The 8,219-nt window shown below is 36.9% G+C and overlaps 1 pseudogene; it reads left to right on the top strand.

Moving 5' to 3' along the window:
• Window positions 1-6,955: 6,955 nt before the first annotated feature.
• On the top strand, window positions 6,956-8,214 carry LOC126495076 (coiled-coil domain-containing protein 174-like; annotated as a pseudogene).
• Window positions 8,215-8,219: the final 5 nt, after the last annotated feature.

Genomic DNA, 8,219 nt, shown 5'->3' with positions numbered 1-8,219 from the left:
ACACTGCAAGTTTATTTGTAAGTGGAAATTCTGTGAATAAGAAAAAAAAATGTATTCCAAAACATTTTTCTTGACTTAGTCTTTAAACAGCACATAATCTTAACTTACATGCTATCCTTAGAAGAATGTAACTCCAGAAGCCAGTGGGTTGCCTAGTAGTTGCTAAGGCTTTTGAGTCACCATTTTTAACAACCTTACTTCTGCTTGACTCCATAAATCTGCCCTCAGCACTGCTTTATAAACACCCACCTTGATTCCAACTGATATGCCATGAGAGTCTTTGCTGCATAGTAAGAGCTGTACGATAAGAGAACATAGATCAATGAGGTATAAAGTATATATACTCCTTCAGTATGATGTCATTAAATTATTTTTATTGACCTAATTTAACAAAATATTTATTCAGTATCTTTTCTCTATTTCTTATTTAGGTTTTATTATTTTAATTGATTGTTTTTTCAGACAGTTTCTCACATAGCCCAGACTTCCTTTGCTCCCTAGTGAAATGATGACCATGTACTCTTGATTCCATAATTTTACCCCAATTTTCATGATTATAGAATGCACCATCATGTCTGACTGTTTAATATTGTTATTAAATATTATTATCATATAAACTACAATGAAGTTACATAGTAAGTAATTTTGAGTTTTCATTTTTATGTCTTTCTCTTTGTAATAATAGCTTGGATTTATTTTGCAAACAACTATTTTCCTAAGCTTTCTATAGAAGACATTTCCATTAAAATATTCTGTATATTTCATGTATTTTGAGATTTTAAAAATAATTTTGTTATTAATGTGTTATGCAATGGTTATAGGGGTAGATATATAATTTTCATAATTTGTCTTGTTTTAAGTATATAAACATTTAAACTTTTTATTAGTAATTTTGGAGAAAATCTTTAATTGCAGATTTCATGAGTTATTGTAGTTCAGATGGAAGATCTATTTTAGAATATGGTACTTTTTCTGGGTAGGTGCTGAGTAACCAAGGTTGTCTTTATGCTGTATATCAAGTTACTATAGTAATTAGGAGAGGTTACATGAGAGGGTGATGTCTTAAGTGGGTGAATATAAGTATTTCCATTCAGTCTCTACCAAATGGAATTCATCTTTATTACAGTCATCCTAATGTATAAAACATCATGCATTTGTGGATGCATAAAGCATGTGCTCCACTCTGATGTTAAAAACATGGGAATAAGGGCCATAAATCTTGAATTTTGAGAATCTCTTTCATGTCTAACCTGCAAATTAAAATGCATCTAAGTACCAATCAGGGAACACACATGTAGAAACACAACTAAATACTGAAAATGTATATTTTGACTTTACCAGTGGGCTTCTCATTTTACTTTTTTCACAAAGCCATAAATTTACCGCCCCAAAATATTTATTTTTAAAATGCTGTTGTTTTACACACAGAGGAAACTTGAAGATAATCCCTGAGCCAATGACAATGGTAATGATAGATAGCCAGAACTTGAGAAACTAAAGCATAAATGCTTTACTCAAGTTTTCCCAATGAGCATGATATTCTTGATGTAAAACTACCCACTGCATCAGCTAAAAGAAATCATGTGTGGGCCAATTATTTAACAAATAAACTATAAACTGAGGCCAAAGGCTGCTATACTGCCCCACTGCAATTAACATGGGGTTAGTTTTTTCGTTTATATTTTGTAACTCTCTGTGTATATTAGCTGGTTTTATAGAGATCACGTCTATATGAAAACTGAATCAGTAACCATATTCCAGTAAGAGCAAAGCCTGGTGAGATTTGTATCTCGCTGTATGATACCTTGCCTTAACATTTCCACACTCTAATACTGTAATACTCTAAAATTCTAATAATTAAACCAAAGTTTTTATTTTAGTAGAAACAGACATTTTACCCATTAGAATAGAAAATAACATATTTTAAAGTTTGAAAGTTGTCAACATTGATAGCTGGAATGTACGTGATTTTAAGATTGTATAGGTCATTTTCACAAAAGATAATGGTTCATTTTGTGAGTGGGGTGAAAATCTATGTAGATACTATAAATCCTGATTGAAAGAAGCAATCACTTTACCAATGTGGGCTATTTTATATAACCTCAGCAAGAGGGAATTTTGATTTTCGTCTTTTGATTGAAAATGTATTTCTTGCCTGAAGTTTTCTGACTAGATATTGAAAAGTTCATTGCAATTACAGTTTGAACTAAGAAGTAACTTAGAAAAATACAGTTGTTTTTCCATTTTGATGATCATGGGTGTTGTAAGCCTCTAATCCCTTAGTTAACATTTTTAAAATGAGCTTATTATATTATATCAAGAAAATTGGCCTTTCAGAGGTTTCTTTGAAAGTTGGGCAGCAGTTTTTGCATATTCATTGGTAAAGTAACTATAGAAGCAGGACTAAAATCCAGATGTATTTGGGGTTAATTTATGATGACCTATTGTAGTAGGAGGCCACTTGTTTGTTTGCTAGTCACCTGGCAGCTGATACCTGGAATAATCACACAGAAACTGTATTAATTGAATCACTGCTTGGTCATTTAGCTCTAGCTTCTTATTGGCTAACTCTTACATCTAATTTTAACCCATCTCTATTAATTGGTGTATTGCCACGTATCTGTGGCTTCCTGTCAAAGTTTTGAAATGTCTGTCTCTGGCAGTAGCTCCATGGCTTCTTCTGACTCTTCCTTCTTTCTCCCAGCATTCAGGTTAGTTTTCCCTGCCTAGCTATACTCTACTCTATCAGGCCAATCCAGTTTCTTTAGTAGCCAATGGTATTCACAGCATACAGAGGAGAATCCCACATCAATGTATATTTACTTGTTTTAATTTTAATAATGAAAACATTCTGACAGATTCATGTTTTTGTTTTGGGATAGGTTTTGTGTATTTCTCTAGAACTTCTTTGACTTTGAGACAAGGTATATGCAATTACATCTGTAAGATATCACACACACATACATACACATTAAGCTACTTCTACACATGTCTTTCATGAGGGAATCATTGCAATGATCAATCAGCACAGCATTATCTGCCCTTTAAGCATTATCTGCTTCAAGTTACTTACTAGTCACCAGCATTTTTCAAGACCCCACAATTCCTTACGTGATGGAGGAGGGTCATCTGTCTATCTGTTGCTTTCATTGGTTAATTAATAAAGAAACTGCTTGGCCTGATAGGTCAGAACATAGGTGGATGGAGTAGACAGAACAGAATGCTGGGAAGAAGGGAAGTGAGGCAGACGCTATAGCTCTCCTCTCCCAGTTGGACGCAGGTTAAGATCCTTCCCGATAAGCCACCACTTCGTGGTGCTACACTCATTAATAGAAATGGGTTAATCAAGATGTGAGAGTTAGCCAGTAAGAGGCTAGAGCTAATGGACCAAGCAGTGTTTAAAAGAATACAATTTGTGTCTTGTTATTTCGGGGCATAAGCTAGCCAGACGGCTGGGAGCCGGGTGGCAGGAATGCAGCCTGTGCTCCTTCAACACTTACTAAAGTGGTACTCAGCAGTCTTTGATTCCAGTACTGTAGTTTGAATCTCTCTAATCATTTCAACCATTTTTTATGACATTTCATTGAAGGAGTTAAAATTGAAGGGAACTTCAATTAGTTGCGTTCTGCTGCCCCACATGTCTGAAATGTACCCATCTGAGTATGTCAAGCTCTCAGCCACTGGTTTGTATCTTGTGCAGAATCTGGAACTTTGTTGTATAATAGAAAATTCAAAGTCCTTTTATGATTAGAGTATATTCGTTTTACCTGATAACTTCACTTGTCTATGCTAGGTGAATGCTATAGACCTTGAAGCATGTCTGCTTTGAAATAAGGTGTAATTCATGGGCAATGCTGCTGGGATAACTGTCCTTCCCAAGGAGGGAGTTTTGATAGCTGTTAGAAGATACCAGGAATTTCACAGAGAGTTCAATTCCTTGATGAGATTATGGATGCAAACTGTAAAGTATATGCTTTCGTAATTATCATGATCACACTGCTCATTCCTTGTAGTGCAACAATAATGATTTTGGCAGAGAACAGAAAAAGATTAGCTTCATTTTTCCTATACACAAAATCCATGGCACTTCCAAAAAGTCCTAAAATTGTTCCAGGTTTAGTTTTGACTTGGGTAAAAATGCGTATGGATTCAGAACATGGCCAGCCCTTCCATAATTGCCCAAAGGCCTACTCTTCCTTACATTTCTTACAATATCTGAATATACGGATAATTATCCTGAGATGATTTCACATCCTAGGCCCCTGACATGTGTACACTTTTGTATTGTTTGACAAGGATATTGTGACACAGATTCTAAGGAGGTCAATGAGATAGTATATATCAATCACCCATAGCTTCTCACTGTAATGCTGACATATGACATGGATATTACAGATGCCCAACTTCCACAGTACCAATCAGTGGCTCTTCCTGTCTCATTCCCATCATGGAACACTACCATCTGATACTGATGTGGGTCTTGAATGTCTCCAGATGCCTGACTTTCACAGTAATTAGTTAGAGGCTCGCTCTGCTGATTTTTATCATGACTGACTTCAATTGTCTGAATATGTGTCAGATTAGTGGTGAGCATACTGTGTCTACTTACATCATGCTTTACAAACTATTTGGATTGCAAGCTGAGGTGATTGTCTTAAATATATGTGCATTTTCATACAATATAGTGTTTATTGTATACAATACAATGTTGTGTTTATTGTCTCTTTCTCTCTCATACACACACACACATATATATATATATATAATATGTATATACAATAAATGGATTGATCCTTCTATATATGTATTTATGCATGTATATTTAGGTATTCTTGTGAATATATTTGTTCACATAATGCATTCAGTCCACTTTTTAATGTGTAGCATTTACTGATGTGAGTTAATTACTTAGGAAATGCTTTTTATAATTAATGAATAAATGAGCACTTAGTTGTTACTCAGCTGAGAAAACAAGAAAACACCTGCTAGATGAAGCTGTGATCCCAACAAGACCTTAAATCTATTAATGTTCCTCCAAGAAAAACAGGAAAGAAATCAGTTCTCATTTCCATGGAAACCATGGTCCATTACTAAATTTAAGAAATGCTTTGAGAGATCCAGTCCGGGCACCAGGAGAGACATCATTGGGGTGAGTGAGTTCCTGACCATGGCAACAGCCCGGGACAGGGAACTCAGACGTTCCTCATCCCTCCTACACTTCCTGGTCATCCTCAGGGGCTANTAATATCAATGGATTCAACTCACCTATAAAGAAGCACAGGCTAAGAGATTGGATATGAAAATAGGATCCAACATTGTGCTGTTTACAAGAAACACACCTCAAACACAAAGACAGGCACCTACTCAGAGTAAAGGGATGGGAAAAGGTTTATCAAGCAAATGGACCTAAGAAACAAGCAGATGTGGCCATACTAATTTCTAACAAAGTTGACTTCAAACTAAAATCAATCAGAAGAGATGGAGAAGGACATTTTTTATTCATAACAGGAACAATTCATCAGGACAAAGTCTCAATCCTGAATATCTATGCCCCTAATATAAAAGAACCCACTTATGTAAAAGAAACATTACTAAAACTCAAGGCAGACATCAAACCACACACACTAATAGTAGGAGACTTCAACACTCCTCTGTCACCAATGGACAGGTCACTCAGACAGAAACCTAACAGAGAAATAAGAGGACTAAGGGAGGTAATTAATCAAATGGACTTAACAGACATCTATAGATCATTCCACCCAAATAAGAAAGAATATACCTTCTTCTCTGCAGCTCATGGAAACTTCTCGAAAATTGACCACATACTCGGTAACATAGCAAACTTCCACAGTTATGAAAATATATTAGTAACCACCTGTGTCTTATCAGATCACCATGGATTAAAGTTAGAATTCACCAACAATGCTACCACCAGTAAGCCTACAAACTCATGGAAACTGGACAGTCAACTACTGAACCACACCTGGATCAAGGAAGAAATAAAGAAAGAAATTAAATTCTTCCTTGAATTCAATGAAAATAAAGAAACAACATATTCAAACTTATGGGACACTATGAAAGCAGTCCTAAGAGGAAAGTTCATAGCACTAAGTGCCCACTTAAAGAAAACAGAGAAAGCACACATCGGAGACTTAACAGTCCACCTGAAAGCTCTAGAAAAAAAGAAGAAGACTCACCTAGGAGGAGTAGAAGACTGGAAATAATCGAACTGAGGGCTGAAATCAACAAAATAGAAACACAGAAAACAATCCAAAGAATCAATGAAACAAAAAGCTGGTTCCTGGAGAAAATCAACAAGATTGATAAACCCCTATCCAAACTAATCAAACGGCAGAGAGAGAATATGCAAATTAATAAGATCAGAAATGAAAAGGGGGACATAACCACAGACACAGAGGAAATTCAGAGAATCATTAGATCTTACTACAAAAGTCTGTATGCCACAAAACTGGAAAATGTAAAAGAAATGTACACTTTTTTAGATAAATACCATATACCAAAGTTAAACCAGGACCAGATGGACATTCTAAATAGACCTGTTAGCCGCGAAGAATTAGAAGATGTTATAAAAAACCTCCCTACCAAAAAGAGCCTAGAACCAGATGGCTTCAATGCAGAATTCTACCAGAACTTCCAAGAAGACCTAATACCTATACTCCTTAAGGTAATTCATAATATAGAAACAGAAGAGTCACTACCAAATTCCTTTTATGAAACTACATTTACTCTGATACCAAAACCACACAAAGACTCTACCAAGAAAGAGAATTACAGGCCAATCTCACTCATGAACATCGACGCAAAAATCCCCAACAAAATACTGGCAAACCGAATCTAAGAACACATTAGAAAAATTATCCATTACCGGTTCCGGCTCGGGGCGGGCTCATAAGGCCTGACAGATGCTTCGGGGAGGCTAGGTGCTGGGTCCTGGTATCCTGGCGGCACGATGGACCGAAAGAAAAAACCTTTGGACGTTACAGCCTCCTCGTTGATAGATCTTAAGGCTGAGCTCTTCTGAAAACAAGAAGAATTCAAACAAGAAAAACTTCTAAAAGATTCTGGAGTCTTTGGAAAACCAAAGACAACTAATAAGAAGCCAAGTATCTGGACAAAGCAGGATGCTGGTGTTTCCAGTCGAGCAGAGAAGGATTTAGAACAGAAGCTTGAAGAGCAGACGACTTTAGACAAAGCAAGGGAAAAATTGGAAGAAAAGGCCAAATTATATGAAAAGATGACTAAAGGAGACTTTCCAGATGAGGAAGTGGAGGACATGTACCTTGTGGATTTCACACAGAAGATCATAGACAAGCGAAAAGAAATGGAGGTGCTTGGTGCTACTAGAGAGTCTGGAAATGCAGAAGAGAGAGATGATGATGAAGAGTTTTCTGAAGAAGACATACCTCCTCCCCAAGACCCCAGTGAGGAGTGAGTGAATTACGTGGACTCTTTGGGCCGATCCCGGCGCTGCATGAGAAAGGATTTACCAGATCTATTGGAGATGGATAAAAATCTTCAGGGAAGACTTTTCGTTAGTCCTGCTAATGAAAAAACTTTGTTATCTGAAGACATGAGGAAAGAACTTCAGTTCCAGCAATGGGAAGAAGAAGAAAGGAGGCTCTGAAAAAGCAAATGGGGCCATTCCATTATGAAGACAGGGAAAATGAGGCCCAACAACTTGGTGTTGGATATTTTGCCTTTGCCAAAGACAAAGAGTTGAGAAACAAGCAAATGAAAACTTTAGAGATGCTTCGTGAACAGACAACAGATCAGAGAATAAAACGAGAAAACATAAAGGAAAAGCAGAAGGCTATGTTAGAAGCAAGACTTGCCAAACTTCGACAAAAAAAGATTAAAAAATCAAAGGAAGATGGTACTGAAGAAGAAAATAGAGGTGGAGATGTTACTGTGCTTTTGCCATCAGAACCAAAGGCTGTACCTGCTCCACCTCCTGTGGCCCAGAACAGCAAGGTAGAAGTCATCATCCAGGAGTGGAAGGATACCAAGCCTGGAGTGCCACATATCCGAGAGTGGGACCGAGGAAAAGAATTTTCTTTTGGGTTCTGGTCGAAGAAGCAGTCAGAACTCTGGGCTGAACGAGATCCTGAGTTTGCCCCACCATCGAATTACTTTGTGGGTCAAAAGAGAACTGGTGCTTTGAGTAGCCAGCCATGGAGCAAACCGGGACCAGCACCAAG

This window comes from Alexandromys fortis, unplaced genomic scaffold (assembly GCF_014885135.2).
Source record: "Alexandromys fortis isolate MF-2015 unplaced genomic scaffold, M_Fortis_MF-2015_v1.1 scaffold_410, whole genome shotgun sequence".
NCBI lineage: Eukaryota > Metazoa > Chordata > Mammalia > Rodentia > Cricetidae > Alexandromys > Alexandromys fortis.
This window is presented reverse-complemented; position numbering and strand designations above follow the sequence as displayed.